Below are 26734 nucleotides of genomic sequence, written 5' to 3' on the forward strand. Positions count from 1 at the left end.
ATCTCTTTACTATCTAAAGGCTCAAATAAAAGATACAGATTTGAGTTTTATTACCATAATATATTATTAAAACATGACATCGTGAATGGTTTCTTCATTTAACTGAAGTTTAAACTGTCTTTGTAAATTTCTGAGAATCCTTGCATTTTTTGAAAATACCATATTATCTAATAGAGATACTCTGTGTTCTATATCTGTCTCATAGACATCTAGTTTGGTCCTGACCGAGCATTAGCAGCCTAAGGATACATTTAGAAGGATACAGGGAGAGAATATAGATTCATATTGCAGTATTTTTTGAACATTTGTAACTGATCACTGCCATCAGAGAAATGTGCCACCCAATCTTGGGACTGTGCAAATATACAATTTCACAAATCTCCATATAATCCTTGTGAATTCAAAAAGACACTTTAAATGTTGCCTTAAATACACCAAGTGTTGCTATTTCTGTAGCCTCGTATTTCAGCTGGCTGGCCGAGCAATTCATATATAGAATGAAAGAATAGCTCCTGTTGTCTCTTTTGATTAGACCACCAGGAGCTCCTTCTATGTCAGTGCTCCTGGTAAAATCTTCAACTTTTATTCCCTAGAGGGAACCCTAGGAGACAATTTGGAGAGCAAAGTAAACGTTGTAACATTTTCTCTGCTTCTTTGATGCACTAGGAATTCATTTACTTTATTCACAGACTGGCCTTGCTTTGCCAGCAAAGAAACTAGAATTTATATTGCTTTATAAAAAGGATCCATTAACAACACTAAAAAGTTTCATGTCTCTAAAAATGTGGTGTGTAATTACCTAATACTGAATTATTTAAAGAAGAAAAAACTACCAAATTTAGCTCTAATATGCCTGGCTATATGTCATATAAATTCCATTAAGTTAACTATTTATCCTAAGCTTACAATTACTAAGTGATTCACCCTTCAAAATATTTCCCCTATAGTTGCAACATAGTTTAGAGTAGAATCATCTTGCCATAATAAAATTTCAAATCAATGTACTTGCCTCTTGATGCAGGAAACAACAAATGCAACAAGAATATAATAGCGTAAGTGAAAGTAGAAAACAAGTTTGATCTGGGTGGTGCCTTTTTTACAGGAGGTAATGACATTTGTTTGTTGTATTACCATTTTGGTGTTGTTTACATAATCACTGAGCAAGAAAATGAAATAGGTTAAACTATGTATCTTTCAACCCTAATAGAATAAATACAGCCAAACTATTAACAAATGTGCCACAGGGTATTTTACTGGGGAATTTCTGTGATCTTTAGAGTAAGGTCTTTGGCCATGTCAGTTCCCCTAGTTATCTACTTAAAGTGAATGTCATTTATATAGCAATTACTATTGTACAAAGATGGTACATAAAGATGCCCACTCTGGATGATTCGGAGACCATAATGGAGATGGTTGTTGTTAAAGACAGCAGGAAATGCTTCTCTTTGCAGGGAATGTGGCTCTTACGGAACAGTGAAACTAAAGTAAGTACTGAGTGCCTAATGTAGGTGACTCAGGATGGAGCCAAGTTTGAAAAACTCACTTTGATTCTCAGCGGAGAGTAGTCAGTTTTTTGCTGAATGAATCACCCAAAGCATTATTGGTTAGATTTCTCTAAAAACAGAAAATGTAGGCCATTAATTAGAAGTCATGGTGATTCTTTTGCTTTCTTCTAAAAACGCAGTCGAATGTGATTACCAAAATTTAAGGTCTGGAGGAATCTTTTAAAAGCAAGAATGTTCATGTCCTAATATTTTCTTTGCCATTAACTCTTATAATTGAGGATATAAATTACCTCAGTTACCCAATTTGGAAAAAAATTAATCCAGCGTTTCTGTTACCCTGTTTTATCTGCATTAATCTCATTAATTATAGATATGCTTTTCTTTATTTTATTTTGTAGTTTTTCAGTCTTCTGCCTGTTTTTTAATACTTAAGAGAATTGAAGATGTTGAAAGCTAATTTTCAGGGATGTATGTTATTTTTATTTATTTTATTTTATTTTATTTTATTTTATTATTTTACTTGCAGATAGAGTTTTAGTCACAGGCAGTGACTGTAGGAATAAAGTGAGAGGTTTGGAGGGTAGGGGAAGGGAGACATTTGGGGCATGTAGACAGTGTAGAACGACAGGAATTGGTGATGTCTTATTAAGGGGCAAAGGTCAAGGAACCACAGGGGACAGAAAACATGAAGTACAAGGATAAGGCTGGGACAAAGGCAATATGGATTATATTTTTGATATGTTGACTTTGAAATGTTTATGAGCAATCAGTTGGACATCTCCTGTATGTAGTTGGAAAACAGTATTGGTTTAAATCTCAAAAGTGACATCTAACAAGGCTGAAGGTAAATGTTTGAAAGCCATTGGTTAGAGGCAATAATTGAAGTTGTGGAGTAAAGAAAGATTCTAGAGCTTCTTAATATACATATTCATTCATGTATTCAACAAATAATTTTGTATTCAACAAATATACATATTCATTCATGTATTCAACAAATAATTTTGACTGCCAATTATGTGCCACACACAAAATGATAAGATATCACATTCTTGTTACTGAAATCACAAAGATGTTGAAAGTATGCATTCATTTAAAGTAGAATCTGTATTTTTGGCCATGGCCAGATCCTTTAAGGTACTGGATTTATACTTTTCAGTCTTTTACGAAAAAATCTTATAATACTTCAGGTAAGATATATATATATATTTCTGTTATACACTTACGGTTGTTTGCTTCACTGAACTTTGTTCTAACACAGGAATTTGATTATTTGGATATTTCTCTGTCTGTCCATAATCACCCATGGTTTATATTGTGACTTAAAGAAACTCAGTATTCCTCCTAGCTCTAAAGTTACCAGCAACGCAATCCGGGATCTCACAGACGTGAGAAAATACTCTGTTATGCTCACAGAGACAAAAGTGTGATATTGGGCAAACAGAATAACATTTTATCCCATGTCCATTAGTTCCTCTTATTTTCTTTTAGCATCTAGAATCTGATATCTATAGGTTCTTCTATTCGTTTATTACAAATTCTGCTCATAAGGGACGTGCTATTAGTCTTACAAGAAGTTTATATTTCAGGCTGTAAAGTCTTAAAGCAAGGACATTTATGGTTTCATCAATTCTCACTAACCTGTAGTCCTTCAGCCTTATAATCTGATTCCCATGAAAAGCTGTCATCTGAAGGCAGTAGGTAAAGTGTACATTTTCCCTGGAAATTGATTGTCACACATTGTTTAGTGGTGGTGCCTCATGCCTGGGGCAGGAATGGCTATTCTTCATTGCATCTCATTTGTGTTCTTTGATACTAACTGCCCTTTGTTAGAAAAAGTATATATTTATGTGATTAGTTTGGGAATGAAGGAGGATAAACATACATTTTGTGTGAGCAGATTATCTCTACCTTTTGAGTTGTTCAGAAGGGACTGATTATTTATAATCACCACTAATAAAGTCAAATTTGGGATCTCATTATTTAAAGTTACTGACCACCAGGAAAGAAAAAGCACGGTGAGAATGAATTGTACTTAAAAGTCTATAGGCTACTACATTAGCTTAAAACATCTAAATAGATTTCTCACAACAATTAAGGATAAATGTATCCCTTGGTACATATACGCAGTGAACAGCTTGGATTGTTGTATTCAATTTCTTACACAATACAATAAAAGCAAACTAATTGAAGTTAAACATTAGTTTAAGTCAAAGTTCATTACTCGATGATAAAATTCAGTGGATCAAAAACCAGTGTTTCCAGCTGACTTAACATCTGATTCATTTCATGACACAATAGATTTGATTGGCTCTGCCGTTTAAGATATACAGAGCCAGCAAATGAACTAAAATATGTATACAATCTACAAGTATAAGAAATCTATCTCTCCATCAGTGCATTTTGGGCTATGTGCATGGTAACTAGATCTTACTGGAACAAACAAACAAAAGTGTTTCTTAAAACACAATATTGCTCCATTAAAAAAAAGTCATTCTGCTCCTCCTCAGTGACTTGCACCCAGCACATACTTAATATGTCTTTTTAAATGAGTTGTCTGTAAGAGCAAACAAACCTATTTGTCTAAGCATAAAAAAAAAAATCTTTCAATCAAATTTCATTGCTAGGATCCTTATTTTCTCACTCCTTAGGGAATCTTTTTTACAAATTATCTACATTTGAAGGATCTGAAGTCTACGTTTTATGAAGTTTAAAATATACCTCATTTTGAAACTATGTAGATTTTTTTTAATAGTTTAAAAGTATGTATAGTTTATTTTTTTTAAATTTTTATTAGAGTATAGTTGATTTACAATGTTGTGTTAGTTTCTGCTGTATGGCAAAGTGTATCAGTTATACATATACATATATCCATTCTTTTTTAGATTCTTTTCCTATATCGGTCATTACAGAGTATTGAGAAGAGTTCCCTGTGCTATACAGTAGGTCCTTATTAGTTATCTATTTTATATATAGTATTGTGTATCTGTCAATCCCAATCTCCCAATTTATCCCTCCTCCACCTCCCCCGCCCACTTCCCCCCCGGTAACCATAAATTTGTTTCCTACATCTGTGACTCTATTTCTGTTTTGTAAATAAGTTCAATGGTACAAATAAAACTATATAGATTCTAATTGTTTCCTTTTTTGAAGTGCTTGTACAGTACTTTTATCATTTTGTGAAAGTGAAATATAGCTTTATCTCTTGCTTTTCTTATGCTACTTTTCTGTAGCATAAAATTATTTTAGGGCAATAGATTCATTTCATTTCTATTTCTACAACATTTGAAAGACTGGAATATTTTAATACTCAAAATATTTTGAATTTGTCCAATATAGTACATGTAAGATGAATGAATAGAATTGTCTATTGTAGGAATTGAGCTTACCTAAATTGGATGTCCATAAATCAGGTAAGCAATTCTAAAATGAGGGGATTATTTAAAAATATAGCTGAGAAAAAAATTGGGCATCATCTCAAAATGCTGTTTCAGTATTTCTGGTCTAAACTGAAGCTTAAATTTCTCCCCTTCATCTTGTAGTTTAAAAAAAAATACCAGCAAAACTGCCTTCGTCTAGCTTTTTCTTTCTTTTCTTTTTTTTTTTTCTGTCTTCTACTACATCATACATATTTAAAAAGACATTGCATCATTAGTCGGTCAACAAAATCTCTTTAATGTCTATATGCTCTGGGCACCATTCTGGGCACTGTAGGTCTTCATTAGGTCACTAAAGTGTCATTCATATTAAAACTAATGGGTTGAATCATGCAAAGGTAAGCATTTTGTTCTTCTGTTCACACATTTCCAAGAACTGCTGGAAAATATATTTTTTAAATGACCTGTCTGGGACCACGGCAAACTCATGCTGTCAGGGTTCTTGGTGCCTCTGGGCAGTATTTTTATTAGTCGTCTTATTATTTCTTATCACATTATCCTCAGAAGCTGATTCAAACTTTTTCAGTCTTTTCAAACTCCAAGTCCCACCCTATGCCACTTAACAATTTGCCAGATATTATCTCAATTGCTATCTTCTTTAGAAGATTAAGATAATTTAACTTGGGTTTTCTCCTCTACATTTCAGAATATTATTGAATCTTTCCTTTCACTGTCTTTTCTTGTTTTTATCTTTGAAGAAAATATATATCTCTCCTTTCAATTCCCCCATTTTGCATCTTTAAGTCATTATTCTATTTGGTCTTCCTATATCTTTATGCACAATCAATCAGGTCCTCATTAGTTTAAAAAACAAACAAATAATTCTAAATGTCTTAAGCCCTGCTTTTCCTTCAGACTTATGCCCAAACTCTTCACTTTCTTTTGTCTTCAAATTATTTAAAAGATCATTCATTCCATAACTGCTACCAGAAGACATCAACTCTTAAACTTTGTGAAACCTGGAATTATTTTTCACAATTTTATCATTTTATTTTCTTAAAGGGAACCAGTGGTTACTAATATCAGCTGATTTTTCTCAGTTCATAGCTTCTTGAAAATCCCTGGTTTATTAGTTTTTGTTGTTGTTTTTGTTGTCATCTTGTTTTTTTTTTTTCTGTCCTGTTTTATATGACTCCCCCCTCTACTGTAACCTTTTTAAAGATTGTGGTAAAACACAAATAACATAAAATTTACCTCCTTAATCATTTTTAATTATACAGTTCATGAGCTGTTTTCTCACTCTACTGATTGTGTCCTTTGATGCACAAAAGTTTTACATTTTAATGTAGTCCAATTTATGTATTTATTCTTTTGTTGACTGTACTTTTGCTGCCTTATCCAAGAAAGTGTTGCCAAATCCAAAGTCATGAAGATTTTCCTCTATGTTTTCTTCTAAGTATTTAATAGTTTTACCTCTTATGTTTAGGTCTTTGATCCATTATGAGTTAATTTTTGTATAGGGTGTAAGGTAAGGGCCTACCTTCATTATTTTGCATATGGATATCAATATTTTCCAAAATCATTTGTTGAAAAGACTGTCCATTCCCCATTAACTGGCCTTGGCACACTTGCATTTGACTGTATATGTGAAGGTTTATTTCTGGACTTATTTATTCTATAGGTTTACTCTATTCCATTGGTCTTCATATCTATCTTTATGCCAGTAACACACTGTTTTGATTACTGTAGCTTTGTAATAAGTTTTGAAATCAAGAAGTGTGAGACTTCCAACTTTGTTCTTTTTTAAGATTGTTTGGACTCTGTGGAGTTTCTTGAGATTCCATATGAATTTTAGGATGGATTTCCTTATTTAGTTAAAAAAAATTAGGATTTTAATAGGGATTTCATTGATTCTGTAGATCACTTTAGGTATTATTGACACCTAAACAATATTAAGTCTTCCAATCCATAAACACAGGATGTCTTTTCATTTCTTTGTGTCTTCTTTAATTTCTTTCAGCAAAATTATGTAGTTTTCAGTGCAGAAGTCTTTCACCTCCTTGGTTAAGTTTACACAAAAGAATAGTTTTTGATACTATTGGGAATGAAATTGTTTTCTTAATTTCCTTTTTAGATTGCTCATTGTTACTGTATAGAAACTAAACTGATTTTTGAGTGCTAGTTCTGCATCCTACAACTTTGCTGAATTTGTTTATTAATTTTAACATTTTGTGTGATGTGGAATCTTTATGGTTCTTTAATGTAGGTTCATGTAGACTTACAAACAGAGATAATCTTTTCTTTTCCTTTCCAATTGAATGCCTTTTACTTCTTCTTTTTTGCCTGATTGCTCTAGTTAGGACTTCCAGTACTATATTGAATAGAAGTGGTGGAAACAGGCTTCCTTGCCTTGTTCCTGATCTTAAAGGGAAAGCTTATAGACATTCACCATTGAGTGTGATGTCAGCTGTTGGATTTTCATATGTGGTGTTTATGATGTTGAAATTATTGCCTTCTATTTCTAGTTTATTGAGCAATTTTATCATGCAAGGGTGTAGAATTTTGTCAATGCTTTTTCTGAAGCAAATGAGATTTGTTTTCCCTTCATTTTATTAATGTGGCATATTATATTGATTGATTTTCATATGTTGAGCCATCTTTGCATTCCAGGAATAATTCCTGCTCAGTCTTGGTGTGTAATCCACTTAATGTGCTATTGAATTCTGTTTTCTAGCATTTTGTTAAGGATTTCTTCATTAATGTTTATCAGGGATATTGCTCTATAATTTTCTTTTCTTGTGATGTCTTCTGTCTAGCTTTTGCATCAGGGTGATAGTTTCCTCATAGAATGAGTTGACAAGAATTACCTCCTTTTCAAATTTTTGGAAGATATTCAGGAGAATTGGTATAATATTTTTTTTTTTGGTGTAATTCTTTTTTAAATATTTTTAAAAACTCACCAGTGAGGCCATCCGGTCCTGGGCTTTTCTTTGTTGGGAGATTTTAGACTACCGATTCAATCTTCTTACTCATTATAGGTCTGTACATATTTTCTATTTCTTCATGACTTAACCTTGGTATGTTGAATGTTTCTGAAAATTTGTCCATTTCATCTAGGTTACCTAAATTGTTAACATACAATTGCTCATAGTATACTCCTACAATCCTTATTTCTGTAAAATTGGTTTCAATATCCTTTTTTCATTTCTGATTTTAGTTATTTGAGTATTGTCTCTTTTTTTCTTAGTAAATCTAGCTAAAAGTTTGCCAATTTTTTGGTGTTTTTGAAGAACATCATTACAAGTACTGCTTTTAGTGGCCTCTAACTTGATATCCAAACTATTACATCATTCCCATCAGTACTCTGAGTCAGGAAAGACAGAATCACATACTTTGGGTAGCCCCCCCTCAAAAGCCAGAATGTTGAAAATAATTTTGACACTTTTCCTTCATTCCTGAGTGAGCAACTGGGAGTAGGACTGCTTCCTCTTTACTGTGCACCACTGGGGAAGGAATGGGGCAAAAATAAGCAAAAATGTCATGAATTTTCTACTGTTTTGAGTGTGGATTTTTCTTGGTTGGGCATTCACTTGTTAGATGCATATTCTTAACTGTTTTCTAGGGCTCCAACAAAGCTACTTTCTTAAGTATGTTGTCGTTTACTTGGTATTTCACTGGGGAAATGAGAACCCGAAACATCCTAGTCAATCGTCTTATCATCTAGCTGATATCTGAAATCATCAGCCTACATCCTTCATTCTTAGATTTTGTTTCATTTACTTCTCTGACCATTCCTTTTCTATCCTTGATTCTCCTATCTCCCATTCTATCCCATTTTCAAAACTCCTAGTAAAAAATACTCCCTGAAATTTAGTACTCAATAAGTATTAGATTTTTAAAAAAATCATCTTATTCTACACTTCTTGAATTGGAACTGACTCCTTAAAGTGTAGGTGACTTCTCTTTTGAGGTACAAAACAGAATTTCCAGTTGCTTGTTTGGCATCTCAACTTGTATGTTCATTACTGAACTGACTTAAATAGGAAAAGAGGATGCTACTTTTGACATTGGTTTTCAATATTTTAGGTACAAGCTGGAAGATCCAGTTCATAAAACATTACATTTCTCAACATGTAACTTAAGTCTAAGTATTATAGTCTTTTACAAATATCAGTCCTTAAATTCATTAGTTTAATTCAACAAAATTTATGGACTTTTACCTACTAAGTTCTGAGCATTGTTCCAGGCACTGAGCATATTACAGTGAATAACACAGACAAAAGCCTCTGTCCTCATGGAGATGATAGACAGTAAATATAATATAAAAATATATAGTATGTTAGAAGCTATTTATGTGCTGTGGAATACCTAGAGAAGTGGAAATGGTATTAGTAACACCACTTGGGGGTGGGCAAGTAACATTTTAAGTAGCATGCTTAAGGTAGGCCTCATTTATAAGGTGATAGTTGAGGAAAGACTTGAAGGAGATGAGAGAGTCTTTCAGGTAACTCGAAGAAGAGCATTTCCGGTCATAAGGAACAGACTGTGTAAAGTCTATGAGGCAGGAGCATGACTTAATGTGTATGAGGATCACCAGGAGGCCATTATGTCTGAGCGATTTGAGGAAGGGGAGAATGATAGTATGATGGATCAGAGATATAATGAAGGGCCAGATTATGTAGAGATTAGAAGGTTACTATAGGATTGTGACTTTTACTCTCAGTGAAATAGAAAGACACTGGAGTATTGTAAGAAGAGAATTGACATAATTTGACTTTGGTTTCAACAAATTCACTCTGTCTGATATGTTGATAATGGAAAGAGAGATAGACTGAAGTTAACAAGACCAATTAGGAAGCTAATGCAATATTCTTAGCAAAATATGTTAGTGGCATGGATAGCCTGCTCACAGTGGAAGCCCTGGGAGTGTTCAGATCTTGTATATAAAACTGTTCCTTGATATCAACAGGGGGTTGGTTCCAGGACCTCCTATAGATACCAGAATCTGTGGATGCTCCAGTCTTCTACATAAAATAGTGCAGTATTTGCATATAATCAAAGCACAAACTCCCATATACTTTAAGTCATCTCTAGATTACTTATAATACCAATACAACATAAATGGTATGGAAATAGTTGTAAATACAATGTGAATACTATAGAAATAGTTTCTGGCACACAGCAAACTCAAGTTTTGCTTTTTGGAGCTTTCTGGATTTTTTTTCAAATAGTTCTGATCCACGGTTGGTTGGTTGGTTGGTTCAGATTTTGTGCCCAGAGATATGGAGGATTACCTGTATATCCGGTAATAATTAGTGACTTCTATACATCAGAAGGTAATTGCCATGATAAAATAAAAAAACATATGATAAAAATGTGAGTACATTTATATATCCATAAATGGATAACTAAGCTAATAATTATTAACATATATAATAAAGTATAATAATAGGTGTTTTTTAAAAGAGTGTTTCTCAGTATAGTGAATCAGTAACAGAAAACAGAATTTCCTTTTTTATAGCATGTAAATGCTTATGGGTAAAGTAAATATATTTGTAATATTACTAATATGTTATGTTGTAAATCAATGAAGGAAAAATTCCTTAGCAATTTTTTACAAGCATCAGGTTTTCTTTAACTCGCAAGCCTTGCAAGCATGGTGGAAAATATTTTCCTTCTGTGGCTGGCTCTTAAGTATAAAGCTTTAGATACTTTTGGGTACATAAGGAAGACAATCAGCTGGATTTGGGTCATAATGCAAACAAAGGCCCTATGCATGAGGTGATTACAATTATATTATGAGACACTGATGAGATTTATTTATCTTTATAATGCAAGAAATGATATTATGTATCTATTCCATTTATAAAGCACATTGATTCAGTATGATTCTTAGAAACTGATAACTAGCTGAGTAAATAAATCTCTCTCTTAAGCTCAAATGCAATCAATGTATGCTAATGAATAAAGAAATTAAGGCCAGAACCCATGTAGGACAATGAGGAATTAATGATTATCAACATCAGAATTTCCTTTCAAAAGGCTATCACAAAAATATGCTGATAGACAGCATGGAGAAAAATAAAAGATTCTTGAAAGAGGCATGGTCCTATTTTTCATGATAAGCAATTCTTGTTTATTTCTTTTGATAGAGGACAATAATCCAACCCTCAATTTTAAACTGTTTTGAAAAATATGTTTTAAAATGAACTAAACTATTAAAATATAATAAGTGAATTCAGAGAGAGGATGTCATCAAGATGGTGACATGGGTTGTTCGTGATGTCAGTTCCCTTCACAAGATTAACTAACGACTCTTCAAGAAGAGGGCATCACTGAGAGGATCCTAAAACACAGGGGCAAAGCTGAAACACCTCCATGTACAGCAGAGACCAAGACAGACTGCATTTGAAGGATAAGAGAAGCAGCTACATGTTTACTGCATTGTCCCTCACCCAGGCCAGTACAGCTCCATGCAGGGAAGTCTCCCTTGAGCCTCTTTTTCTTCCAGTGGGAAAAGGTAACCAGGGGACAACCAAGTGCTTTCAGCATCATGGGTCACTCTTCAGAAGCCCCTACTTAGACCTCACATCATGAGATTGCAGGGAAATCTGGAGGCCTCAACCACTGTGAGTATGACTATGATGGTAGACTGGAGGCAGGAGTGGGGTGGGGGGTGCGATTGCAACAGCCAGCACAAGGGTCTTGGCAGATAGAGTTCATATCTGCAGTACTTAAGTAGTAATTCCAACCAGCAGCTTTGCTCAGATGCAGAAACAAGTGAGGGTGCATTCTGACCAGGGAACTCAGCAGGCTGCAGATCTGCCTGATTCACATCATCAAATGAGGAGTTCTGCTGGCCCTAGAGCCCAGTTTGCCGATGCCCAGGCGAGGAGCTGGATCACAGACCCACTCACTGTGGAGAGTGTTTTCCAGCCCCATCTGACCAGAAGGGCTGGCAATAACTCCTGGAAGCAGTGTGGCCCAGTGGCACTAAAGCTGAGAAGGAGGCAAGCAGAGCTGATCACCCCCAGAGCAAAGTCAGTACCAGGTGTGGAGCATTCCCAGGCTATGCACAGGTAGGGGGGTGAATTCACAGACAGTGCTGGGGAGGATGTGAAGAAAAGGGAACTTTTGTGCACTGTTGGTGAGATTGTAAATTGGTACAAGCAGTATGGAAAACTGTATAAAGCATCCTCAAAAAATTAAAAATAGAACTATCATATGATCTAGCAATTCCACTTCAGGGAATATATCCAAAGGAAAAGAAAACACTAACTGGAAAAGATAGCTGCGCCCTCGTGTTCATAGCAACATTATTTCCAATAGCAAAGACCTGGAAACAACTCATTTGCCCATCAACAGATGAATGGATAAATAGGTTGTCGTACACAATAGAATATCATTCAGCCATTAAAAAAAAAAGAGGAAATCCTACTATTTGTGATGAAAGGCATTATGCTCAGTGAAATAATTCAGACAGAGAAAGACAAATACTGTACGATCTCACTTATATGTAGAATCTAATAAAAATAATTTTAAATCCCCACCAAACTCATAGACAAAGAGGTAAGATTTGTGGTCACCAGAGTCAGGGGTTAGGGGGAGGGAATTGGAGGAAGGTGGTCAAAAGGTTCAAACTTCTAGTTATAAGATAAATAAGTACTGGGGATGTAGTGTACAACATGATAACTATAGTTAATACTGCTCTGTGCTATATAGGAAAGTTGTTTAGAGAGTAGATCCGGAGAGTTTTCATCACAAGGAGGATTGTTTTTTTCGTTTCTTCTTTCTTTTCTTTTTATTGTATCTATAAGAGAAGATGGATGTTAGCTGAACCTCTTGTGGTAATCATTTCACAATATATGAAAATCAAACCATCATGCTGCAAGCTTAAACATATATAGCGATATATGTCAATTATTTCTCAATAAAGCTGGGGAAAAAAAAGTGAATTCACTGATAGACTCTCCCCTTCTAGGTTAGGTATTGCTTGATTTAGTAACTATTAGTAAACTATTAAACAAGTGATAAAATGGACTTAGCTGTAATTACTTCTTATTTGTAGCAGAAACAAAATAGCTTGAAACTGCTGTAATTTTTTTTTTCTTTTTTTACTAACTCAGATCTTAAATGATTTCCTTTGGTTTTTACTTTTAGTTTTAGTTGGACGTTTTTCTCGTGCAGCTCCTTCTTCATGAATTGCTCCAACACTCTTAATGGATTCTGTCTCAGTTGTTAGATAAAAGAGTAAAAGATACTTCCACTTAAAACATTGTATCAACTGATTAAGGTGTTAGCAACCTTTATCCGGACCAATTATCATTTACTTTTCAATTGCTAGATTAAGAGACACTGTTTCTGGTAGAATTCAAATAAATTAAACAGTTGGTGAACAACAGGTCTACTGTGTGTGTCTGTTCTTGAAAGTACTTACATTTGAAATGAGTTGTAAGAGAGCTACAGCTTATAATGTATAGATTCCAGTGCACGATGTTTAGTGAGTTTTAGAAATGAACGTCACTGCCTTCACAGTGGAAAAGAAAACAGTCTAAGAAACACTAAATTTTTACCATCCTTTTTGTGACCACTAATTAAACAATGCCTTGCCTGTATCTAATACTAACTAACACTGATTATGCTGATAATATTCAATCATCCAGGGAGAATATGTTTATACTCCCGATGGTGTTCTTAATTTTTATGATGTATGTGTGTACTATCTATCACCAGGTGTTGAATTTCACCAATTTCACAGTCTCACACTGGGCCTCTTCACCCCTTGAATCTGTCAACTCAGTGGCAGTTTTAATGCCATATAGTTTCATTTTGCAAAAAGATATTGCAGAATAAATGATAGCCCAACCTGAATAGTACCCTGCACGGAGCTTAAGGGTAACTGAAAATTAAGAGTAAGGTACCCAGAGTGAAAAACATCTGTCTCAAAGTGTGCTGTGACTAACGGAGACACTGAGCTACCTCTTTTTCCTTATAATGCCATATATATGCATTCATTGGTAGTATTGGTATATTGGAATTACTCATAATACTTAACATTGATAGGGCAGTATGTACCATGTATTTTTTTAAATTTATTTTTTATTGAAGTATAGTTGAATTATAATGTTGTGTTAATTACTGCTGTACAGCAAAGTGACTCAGTTTGAATGAAGATGGAGAATGACAAAACAAGTCAGGAAAATCTTGATCTTAATCATGTATAGAACTGAGAACAGAGCGTGGTTTTTCTTATGGTACTGTTATAGGAAATGGCTTGTAAATGCAGTGAGACTCAGGAGATTTCTATTCCATTTAGTTAAATCATGGAAGCAATTTTAAGTTAAAATTGCTTCCTTGATTGTTGCAAACTTACTTCAATTTATATTTAAAATCTTCTGTATTTTCTCACTCAACTCTTTCATATTCCTGTAGTACATATCTCATTATTGTCCTGATTCCCTCTCTCTCTCTCTCACACAAATTTTTAAAAAAGCTCTCTAAAATCAGATTGATTTCCTATTTTCAGTCAATTTCATATGATAATGAGAGAGCAGTGTTAATAAAGGACAACAAGATTGTATTATTAAAAATAGCATATGAAATTATTTTAAGCTGATATATTGTGGTTAAAGAGGAAATAAGAATTAGGTTGATTATATGACCATTTTATAATTTATTATACTACCACATTTGCAGAAATTTTTTCAAATATGTATTTACTAGTCAAAATCAACTTATCACTAATAATTGAGGCCATGGATAATTGAGAATCTTCAAAAAAATGTATGGACCCAAAATATTTCTTAGGTTCAGTTCTGGTGTTCTAACATCCTAGGAATGTTGTGAATATTTGTTAAGGAGATTTAAGGGAATTTTAATTCTAAACATAATAATCTTTTTAAAGAAACCATATTTCCATAGTATTAATCAAAGAGTTAATTGATAATGTATTTTCACTAGTTTCTATTATGTTGCAAGATAACATAGAAAATCTACATAAGACATATAAACCTTTGACCTAGTATAGTCTTCTTAGAGCTCTATAGAGTTCATTTATTGAATATTTATTTCCATTTATTTGTATATGAATGCTTTCACTGTTAGTATGTATGACTGCATATATATATATATATATATACATAAAGGTAAAATACATTTACATTTAACTTTAAATAAATAGCATACATTTCTATGTATACTAGTTGACTAAGTAATTTCAAAGATCAATATCTAACTCTTCTGGAATTTCTAATGTAACTTTGACTTATCTATTGTCATTTCATTTTCAAAGGTTAATAATGAGGTGTTTTGATTCTTTTGATTTTTTTATTCTAGATTTTAAATCCTAAGGATGTGTGTGTTTGTGTGTGTGTGTGTGGTGAGTGTGTTTTGAAATAAAACTTTTTTTCTTTTTGGTGAAGCAGTTGCCACTTGCATTTATTTACAAGAAATAAATTCTACCTGCTATCAGCTCTATTGAGGTAATATTTATCCCATTAGTCTGTCAACACAAATAATCAATAAATAATCGATAAGAATAGAAGAGAGTTTTTAAGAAACTACTCTTGAAATTGTATAGAACATCACTAGTATCATGCTTCCCATTTCTTGTTAATGTAACAGAAGTACATTAGGCGTATATTTGTTCTTCAGTTCCCCTAATGAGCATCTTGTGTCTATGTCATGAAATCATAACTTTCAGTGGGCACAACTACTTTAGAAGTGAGATACACTATGAGAGATTTGAATTAATCTTAAATGAGTGGATTATTGGGAGAATTAGGTACAACTGTATGAACATCTGATTCTTCTGGTTTGTATTGACCATATTAGGTTTCTTGATTTATATTATGCATTTTCAATGTGATAGAAACAATATCTAAAAGTATTCAATAACCATTTTGATCAATCTAGTTAATAAATATTGTTATGGTGTAAATTAAAAAAAAAAATACAATCACGTCTAAGTGCTGGGAATTTTCTCCCTTCTATTTTTCTTCAATTAGCTGAAAATAAATGTTCAACTAATAATATAGTTTTTAATAATTTATCCATAGTCAGTGCTTAAAATTAGCGGCACTCAAAATTTAGTGAACATAAGAATCATGAAGGGTGCAGGTAAAAATGCAGATTTCTAGACCATGACACCTGAGATTCTGATTCAGTAGGTCTGTGATGGGACCTACTAATTTGAATATTTAATTTAAACTTGTCACTCACCACCACCACCCCCACTATTCCTAGACCAAGTACTGAGAAATACTGGTTTAAATGATGCAAACTTCATGCTGCTCTGGGGGAGAAAAAATAATTTGAATTTATTCAAATAATGATTTTTAAATGCATTCTTTTCTTTAATGGTTAAAGCAGTTGTGCAATGTATGTTTGACTGGCCACAAACAGGCAGTTTTATTCAGCATAAAGTTTAAGTTAAATTATGTATAAGCCAGAATGACTTCCCTCTACCTCAATATGTGAACATTTCTTCCATCAATTGGATTTTCAAAGCCTCATTTTTATATTTGTAATTTTTTTTCTTCTGAAATGGATCACAGAACTGTACATATTCCTGACTATTTTTATTATATAAATTTAAAAAATCAAATAAATTCAATTGTTTTAAAATACATGTACCAAATTCTAAATTTCTGAAGATTATTATCAATTGATTGATTTATAAAGCCACACTTTGTCCATTCCCCCCAACTACCAGCCCTGAGATTACGGCCTTAGATTTCCATAGCACAAGTCATTTATCTTAATCTTTCTGTTTTATCCAAAGATGGTTTATCCCTTGTCTCCCAGAGAGCACTCACTGTCTCCAGATATTTAATTCTAAGATTGTAAAAATCAGAAAGACTTTTATTAATGCTTAAAGTATCAATGAGAAGTCCTTTTTTTTTTCCACCTAAAGAAATGTCTATTAGGTATGTAAACTTCATATTATTCTACCTTTCTAGTTTGATAATTGATTTAACTTGTTTGACTGAAGAATGATTCTCTGGGAAAATGAACTTTTGTTGCCTCATTTGAGAGTAACAGAAAGTTCAGTGGCTTATCTGGATATGAGTTGTTTTCAAGTATAATAAGTTTATCTGAGCAAACTCACCATGAAGTGTGAACTTCTACGATGCTTTGATAATCAGGAACTATATTTTATTCATGTTTCTGTCCCTTGCACTTAGCACGGTATCTAGTACATTGTTGACATTTAACAAATGCTTTTGGAATTTAATTGGATAGGATGTTTAAAATGATAATTCATATCACTATGTGTGTGCAGTGATTCAGATCATATTTATCCATATTTAAAGTGTGTATGAAAATAAACTATTTTCCAAAAGGGCTATCAAATTGAATTATCAGTAACCATCTTGAAATTATAAGTATTCTAGTAATTTTTGTTAATGTTAATATTAATCCATGGGAGAGAAAACTTGGATGTGATTTCTTCATATAAGAATGGCAGCACAAAAATTTTAAAAAGAGAGATTAAAAAATAAAAGCTCCTAAATATTTACGATTATTAAATATCAAATTAAGCATGCACATTTTATAGAGTTCACTTTCTTGTGAATCATTCTGTGTATGTTTTTGAGAATTAGCTTAAATTTACATTTATTTTAAATTATTATTACTTTAAACAATATAGCAAATAGTATCTAGCTAAAATAATCTCAGTTTGAAGTTTTTGCTAATCAATATTTATATAAATGACTTTTAATATGTCATATTTGTTAAAATTAATTTTTAAAATAACTCCAGGGACTTCCTTGGCAGTCCAGTGGTTAAGACTCCACACTCCCACTGCAGGGGGCATGGATTCAATCCCTGGTCTCAGGACTAAGATCCCACATGCTGCGTGGCAAGGCCAAAAATAAATAAAATAAATAAATAAATAAATAAATAAATAAATAAAATAACTACAGAAGGAAAATAAGACATATTGATGCACTTGGATTTGTGAAAAGCATGTTGTATGTGTGTGTGTGTGTGTGTGTGTGTGTGTGTGTATCTTGTGTAACTTCAAGATTATCTCTGTTTTGTCTTCCCTTGCCTATTACGTCTGAGATCATATTTTTAAATTTAAACATCACAACATATTTTTTGGGTTATCATGTAGATCAGAGTAAAATCTTCTGTATAATGAACCACAAATAGACTTTTCCAACTTGTTTTTAAAATCAGTTGTGAGTGAACAGTTCTCTTTAATTTGAATTTATCCCATTTCTTATGACCAACTTCTAAACTTAGAGTTAAACATTTTACCATCAAGTTACTTGTCTTATTTTCTCAAGGTGTTGTAATTTTGTTTTATTACTACAACAAAATTTGAATAGGTTCATAGATATGCTATTTTAGTGGAACATGAAAACTAACCTAACTTAACCTAGACACACTGAACAGATTTGAAGATTTGCCGCTCCATGAGACTATTGAACCAAAAATATCCAGCAGCACTAATATACAGCAAATTCATCTTTCAACAATAGAGTTACATTAATTCTTTTGTGCCATATTTCCATCAGGAAGCTGTGAAGGATGTTAAGTTGCCTGGTTGCCCGTGGTTGCTAAGTGAAGGTGAAGTCTTGTTTAGCAAAATATTTTCCAGGGGCTGATGTCAAATGGAAGCAAATCTTAGGGGTTTGCTACATTGTTTCCCTGTCAGTAAAAGAAATAGTATTTGGTTCGCCTAACTCTTTTCAGTATTACTTTTTGGAAAAAAAAATAAAAAGAAATCTCTTTACTTATTTATGGCAATAACTTAATGCTCCAATATTTTTAACTTTAACATTCTGTCTGAATTTAAACATTATTACCTAATGGCATTTCCTAAAGTGTCACCAGTTCTTACTCCTGACCTTTATGTCATTTACTTATGGATCACTTACCTTTTATTCAAAGATTTAAAAATATGCTCAAAATCATTCTTTTCAAAACAGATCATTTATCAGTAATGTTGGGAATCAGTAATATTAGGAAAAAACTTTCAGACATCCAAGGAAATATACTATGTAATTTCTAAGTACAACTATAATTATTGTATGTGTCGATCGCTTACTGAAGAATTGTCAGGGCATGCATGGAAAGCACTAAAAGACATTATTTCAAAATCTCATAGGAACTTCAGAGATCTAGAGATAACACTCCTCATTTAACATTGTAAAATATGACCTCCTGTATTTTGTAGGATCTAATCTTTTCAATTTGTGTATCTTAAACCAAATTGTAGAATGCACTTCAAGAATAAGTACTTTTGGAAGATTTATTGAATTTGAACATTAATTGAATTCAGTATTGGGCCTGGAGTTCTTATATTTAGTTCAGAGTATTATAAATGAAGTTGTCTCAACACCAGAGAGCTTAAAGAGCTTCTAAGTACAAATATATTTTAGCAACATTTTTTCTTCCATGGCATCAAATTCATATATTTAATTTTAACAGTTTTATCATTGAAGTTGTCTTCAGTGTCAATAAAAACAGAATTTTGTATTATAAAGACTGCACCAAATAATAATTAATGCTTATTAAATCAAATTGTATTATTATTCTATCATTCATACATACATATAAACTGAAAATACGTTTTAATACTTATAATACCATTGGAATTATCTTTGTTTTTGTTCAGAACAATACTGCATGTTAGCATGATCAAGTTACAGAGAGAGAATTTTATATCTATGAAGTTTCTCACATATATATACACACACACACACTGTCATCATTTTATGCCGTGGCCACCTCTATGTTAATAATGTCATAGGTATATCATATGTATCATTCATCAAAAATGAACAAGAACATTTCCTGAATGCAAAAGGAAATGTCTCATATAAAAATTATGAAATAATGACTAATTAGACTACAGTCTGACATTAGAATCCCATTATTCTAATGACTCATTTTATTTTAAAATGTCAAATTGTCTATTCAAAAATATTTAGAAAATTTAAGCAGGACTCCTTGTTTTCCTTTTTTTCCCCTTGAAATTGTAGTCAAGGGATTATGTAATGCAACATCTGAGTCCTACCTTACACCCACTGAATCAGAATATTTGAGGGTTGGATCCTAGGAATCTGCATTACTAACACATCAACTAGGTGATTTGTATGCATCTAGTGTTTTCTAAACCACGGAATAGCTGGTTGCATTAGCTGGCTAGCAATTTTACCAAAATCGAATGCCGTTTTCTCCCTAATTCCCAAATACAATGAAAGGCAACAAAAGTAATATTACAATAGGTCCAAATAATGTATTTAAGGTAAACACATAAGATTGATTTGAGGGTTTGGGGTTAGGAAACAAAATATTTCACTAGTTTCTATTTCATCCTCAGCTTAGATATATTTTAGAAATATGTGTATATAACTTTTTTAAAGCAATGAAAAGGATAGTACCATATCAATTTCCTCTTGGCACAGTAGCATAATTTTTTTCACCTTTTTAACTTGTAGATCACTTTGAGGTTATTTTTAATACCATTTGTGTGTGTGTGTGTGTGTGTGTGTGTGTGTGTGTGTGTGTGATAAATGGAATATAGGGGTGTTCTTGTTTGTATGTAAAATAAATAGGGAGAGGTCTGCTTTTACAAAAATACATCTGTATAAAGAGTTGCACAATAAAAGAGTACAGTAATAATACAGATACTAATACTTTGCAATACTTCTTCCTTCCACCCTCAACTATATTCACCCCTACGTTGCTTACTGCTACCTTCCATCACTGACAGTTGTTGTTGGAAGATGCAGCTATTTTAATTTACTCTTTGATTACCAATGGGAATTATAGAACTCCAGATATTTTTTAAAGAGTAACAAGAGTTCAAAGGAAATATTGGTCTTTTAATCTCATATATTTCCAGGATGTGACCCATTTTACCTGAGTAGCAGTTGTTTTTGATGTGCTCTGATGAGCACCAGGTAAAAAAGCTGAAGTTAAACATGCTTTATGTACACTTGAAAGGGTCTAAAACAAACAGGTTACCAATGTTTGGTACAATGCAATAAAAAAATTACCACCATGCCAGCTGATGTGCACACTCTTCAGTTTTATTAGGAAAATTTTCTAGGTCATTTTTATTTTTAAACTGGTATTTGATCACCATCACGTAGTTTCTTGTTGTGATTTCTACTAACATTAAACAAGAGAATATTTTGTTCCAAGTGTTTATGCAATTAATGACAATGCCAGGTTTTTCATCTTTCACTGTATACTGCATAATGATTCCAACCTATATAATTCAAGTCAGAAACCATCTGTTGCTTGAATGACATTTGGTTTGTTTAAAATGCATCAATTAAGCAGACATGTTGTGTAACTACAGCAATGGAAGAGTTATTTTGCAAATATAAAAAGTCACACCAGAGACAAAGCACTACTCAAAACAAAACTTGTGGCTTCTGTCTTGGAAACACGTTTTCAAGCAATTTAACAACTTGAAAATATTAAATATTGACTAATATTATGAAAAATAAAATGATTATTTGTATCATATGTGATCTATAAAGCCATCATCTCCTAAGCCCACATTATCACCAACAATAAAGTGGTAAATACTTAAGGTCTGACTTTGTTAATTACATAAATAAATTACATGGGTAAAAAGGAAAAGAGTTAGTAAAATGTAAACGGTCTGAAAATACTGTGTCAGGGAGGAAAAATTTTCATTTACCCCTCTCGGTTCTTTTAGCTGGTCTAAGAATTAAATTGACATGAGGCAGACTAACAGTAGAAAAATCATACAAAAGTTTACTAACATGTATACATGGGAGAGACTCAGAAGAACTGAGTAACTTGCCAAAATGGCCTCAGCCCTTACCTTAAATACCATCTCCAGCTAAAGACAAAAGAGGATGTTGGATAGGAGAGATGCAGTAATGGGAGGAGACCAAGCACAGCACAGTAAACAAGAGTAAGGTTGTTATGCAAATTCAAGTCATTGAATTCTCCATTGATAAGAGTTTCTAAAGATTTAGTCACCCTTCTTTTCCAGGTACAGGGAGGGACACACCCTTACAAATGGAGATTTCCCTTACAAATGTAAACGTTTCTTATAAAAAGGTAACTCCTACTTGGTTTTCAGAGTTTTTCCTGTGCCTACTGCTTAAAAAAATTAATATGCCAAAGAGACATATTTCAGGGTGCCAAATTCTGCCCCTCTACAGATGCCAAATTAAGTTGGAGATTTTAGCTTGGAATAGGAATATTAGTAGATGAGGCTTAACTATCTTCAAACACTGGAAGTCTTGTCATGTACAAGAATCACACTTATTCTATATAGCTCCAGAAGACAGATCTAGTAATAATTGGTGGAAATTTCTCCTTCTGTCAATATTTTTATTTCCAGCAGCTACCAAGAGTTCTATTACATTTTGAGCTGGAGAATCAAATAATCAAAGATGTTAAAGTTAAACAGGAAAGCAGACTAAGGCAGACATGATTCTGAGCATGAACTTACCTGATAAATATTTTAGCAACTCACATGCCTTTTTTTTTTTTTTTTTTTGTCTTTCTTATTTCCTGGCATGACTGTTTTTTGAATAGTTTGAGGTTACTAGATAACTGCTTCTGGACAATGAAAGTCCTATGATGATTTATATATTTAAATGTAAGTCACTAAATCTACATGTGGTTAGCACCAAAAACAATGTAGAGATGTTTCATCTATTTTTTTAAAATTGGTACTTGGGTTTTGTCTTAGAGACCATTGCAATGCCTGGTTTCAATTTTAATATCTGGTTTTAATTTTTGTACACATGCCAATTTCAAAGCATGTTAGGTTTCAGTTTTGTTCTATTTTCATTGTTAGTCACACAATTGTAGTTTCTCAAATATTTGTAGATTCAAATTCACAAAACTCTGCCAATTGCCAATTTAACAATTCATCATGGTACCTATCTACAAATAGATTATTTCCATTTTGATTAAGCTGAAATGATTCATGACTCAAGGAAAGATGCCCTCAAGAAATGCCATGTAGTCTTCTGACTATCAAATGAATATGTCTGACAATTGCCAAAAATTAAATAAATAAAATAAATTTTAAAAATTACCAAGTGCCATGAAAAAAATTCATGGCAAAATAGAGCTAAGAGAAGATCTGATTCTGGAGAAGATCATGAAGAACTTCCTGCATATGCTAGTAATAAGTTATGGTATTAAAAAAATAAAAGCCTTGAAGGGTAAACATTTCAGGAACATAAAGTGAAAGGGAAAATGAGAAATTATACAGACCTTTCAAATTTTATGAAATGGAACCCTGAAAAAACAATCAGGTGAACTGATATGTCCTGCAAGATGACTTGAGTTGGAAACATAGGAGGTTTTATGACTACAAGTATAGGGTCAAATAGTGAAGGACTACTATAAAATATGCCATCCGGGAGTTTTTACACTGGGAATTATGAGCTGCAAGTGGGATATATGTGCTGACCATGTAATGCTGGTGAAAATTTCAAGTTGAATTTCTAACTATTTTCACATTTAACTTTATAATATATTGAGTAATTATAAATTCTTTTGCAAAGAGACAGGACCCAGAAGCTTAAAATGTGTTAGTTTGATATCAAGAATGTTTTATATATGAATCAAAAACACTCTTGCATATGGCAATCTTTAAAAAATAATAACCCTACCTATGATTACCCTTTCTAATCAGAGTTCCTGGTGTTGGCAGTGAATCTAAGGTAGACTGGGTCAAGGTATATTAGAATTGGAGTCAGGGGGAATGAAAGGATGTATGATTAGTTTGAAAACTTTGACAGGTAATTCTAATGAGCCCTCTAGAACATGATACTCAAGCATTCAATAATGAGATTCACAGGCTGGCCTATCTGTATGCAGCCTCTTTGCTGCCAGATTAACCTTTCTAAAATGCCACTTACATCATGTTATGGAAATGTAACAATATTCACCTGATATTTAGTATGGAATTATGCCTTCATGAGGTATAATGGACACAAGAATGTTGGGAATTTGATAGTTTGCCTGTAAATGATTCATCTAGGTGACACCAATATTATTTCTGAGCATTCACATATTTTGGAATTTTGATTGATTTGAGCTAAAAAGAAGGCATGTAGATTATAGGGAGAGGCTCTCTGTCGATTTTTCTCTTACTGGCAGAAAAATAACTAGCCTTTCAGTACAGACATTTATTCATGAATAATCCAGGATTTGTTTCCATCCCGTAAAGTCACCATTGCAATCAATAGATTGCTTTAATTTGAATGCCACAGCTTCCTAGAAGAGTAGCAGACAGACAAATTATGACATGGTCATTAACGTAATAGCTCTTTTATATTGCACAGTAATCATCGTCAACACTTGAAAAAAGGAAATTATTTAGTCTTCTCTTTGAGAGACATAAGGAATGATTTTCATGAAATAGTTAATATTTCTAAATATACTGGGTAAGAAAAATACCTCTGTATTTTGAATACCTCCGTATTATGAATCTGAGCAGAAAAGTGCCATCAGAGATTAAGGATTCATCCGTTAAAAAGTAAAGGGCAAATGAGTTAAACCAGATTGCCAAAATTTACTACAAAGGATTCATAAATTGTTAAGTTCATATAATTATTTTATGTTCAGTTCTATCTAGAAGTGTCACAAATTGCAAAATGCAAGCTTAAGTAGGAATCATTAAAGTAACCCTAGGAAAAAATAGTTAGCTGTTCTTTTCCCATTAAAAATTAAATTTTCAGAAGCCTTTTGAAACAATTCCTTAAAAATTAAATTCTAACTATTTCACCTAAGGAACTATTTCATGGAGATTTTATAAAATGATGGACAACCTAGTTAATCACCCATGTGACAATAAATAGCCTCTTGTGAATTCACTGAATAAAGAAATAGAATATTACATTTAATCAATGATATTTGAATGCCTTCTATGGATTATAGAAATAGGTAAAAAAAAATGCTTTAGACTGTAAACTTTGAAACTGTGAATTGAGAAAGAAATCAAATCCTCAGTATGCAGTTGAACTTCAGACTATTTTAAAATGATATAGAGCCATTAATGACGAAACAACATACCTTGGTTTCCACTTAAAGCATTCCGATATTTGTTAAAGTTAATATAGACATGAGAGTTTATTAATATGACTGTTTGAAATCTCAAAGGTGTATATGTAATAATGTCACATATAAGAACTGCATTTCAGGAATAGGATGCTGGTGCTTGTGGTGTTTTATGGGCATTCAGGAAGGGACAAAAAACAGTTGTGTTCACTAAAGGGAGTCCTTACCAACCCATTTATTCCCTCTTATGTACCCTTAAGGGGATTCAATTTATGAGTATCAGGAGAGTTGGGGGTCAATACGTGACCTGGCTAATTACAGATTCACTCTAAGGCATTCCTTTGCAAAGAATTTTAGTTGTTACTAGTTACAGGTGTCATAGGATGGGATATCTTTTTGACTTAAATTGCCTTCTTCTTTTCTGTGTAGATAAGCAATTGAACACAAAACTCCATTTCTCTTACATCTGGAAGTAATATATATATAGCCCCTACTTCTATCATTTGATAGAACTTTACCTTCTATTCACTGGCAATTTTAACTCTGTTAGGGTATATGACTCCATGCTTAACTAGCACATGTTAAATTCTAGATTCATTTATTTTTGTCAGCAGTAATTATTTTCCTATATATAGATTCTATTATCTAGGTCTAATACTGAACGATAAAGCTGATAATACTGATACTAAAGCTGAATGATAAAAATACTTGAAATATCTGACTTATGTCTTAATAGAAAATTAAAATACCTCTTAACAGTTATGCATTGTGGTGGAACAACTGTAAATTAATCCCATGCTTAACTGGCTTATTTTATATACAATGACTTTTAAATTTATGTGTTAAGTATTATTTTGACTTTAAGTTACATACAATAACTGACTGTTGATAAATGTCTACAATATAATGTTTCAGGCATTTTAAAATCCTGTTTTTCCAGTTCTTGAATTTTTAAAAGGTTTGTGAGCATAAATGCTTATATCTTACTTGAAGTGGCTGAAAATATATTCACAACTATAAATAATTTTTGGAATTAAATGAGGTTTAACCTATAACTAAATGAGCTTATGGCTTCTTAGAGAGAGAACAGTCAAATGCAGCTTTGCTGGACTGACAAAATTAGCTCACTGTGTCCTCACATGGCAGAAGGGGAGAAGGAGGTCTCTTGGGCTGCTTTTATAAGGACACTAATCCCATTAATGAGGGTTCCATCCTCATAACCTAATCACTTCCCAAAGACCCCACCTCCAAATGCTATTATGCTGGGGATTAGGTTTCAACATATGAATTTTGAGAGGACACAAACATACAGTCTATAACAATATCAACATCTGAAGGAATGGCTGACTGTCAAGCCTGAACTTATGAAAGTATATGCACTCTGTCATGGAAATTTCTAGTACCTAATTACATGTACCCTTTGATATGTATAAATTTCTTAAATAATTATCTCTAAATTGCATCTTTCATGCTACTAATAGTTAAATGTTTTGGTTGGTCTATTGTTACATAGCAAACTATCCTTAATCTTTGGAGCATAAAACAAAAATCAAGTGTACTTAACATTTTTTAGGTCAGGAATTTAGGTAGTGCACAGCAGAGATTGCTATCTCTGCTCTACAGTGATTGGTATCTCAAATGGAATGGCTCAAATATCTGGAGATGGCTGGGATGGATGGCTCAAAGGAGGCCATAAGCTATAATGTCCAGAATGGATTCTTTACATACATATTTAGCACCTGATCTCGAGTGGTTGGAGCAGCTGGGCCTCTCTGGGTATTGTATTGTACTTTCTTTTTGTGGAGTTTTTCCACATGGGAAGCTTGA

The 26734-nt window shown here is 32.8% G+C and overlaps 1 protein-coding gene across 1 annotated transcript in view; it reads left to right on the forward strand.

Annotated features, from left to right (window-relative positions):
• PCDH11X (protocadherin 11 X-linked) overlaps positions 1-26734 on the forward strand; it is a 663037-nt gene that overhangs the window by 449076 nt on the left and 187227 nt on the right. The window lies entirely within an intron of this gene.

Source organism: Balaenoptera musculus, chromosome X, assembly GCF_009873245.2.
Source record: "Balaenoptera musculus isolate JJ_BM4_2016_0621 chromosome X, mBalMus1.pri.v3, whole genome shotgun sequence".
Classification (NCBI taxonomy): domain Eukaryota; kingdom Metazoa; phylum Chordata; class Mammalia; order Artiodactyla; family Balaenopteridae; genus Balaenoptera; species Balaenoptera musculus.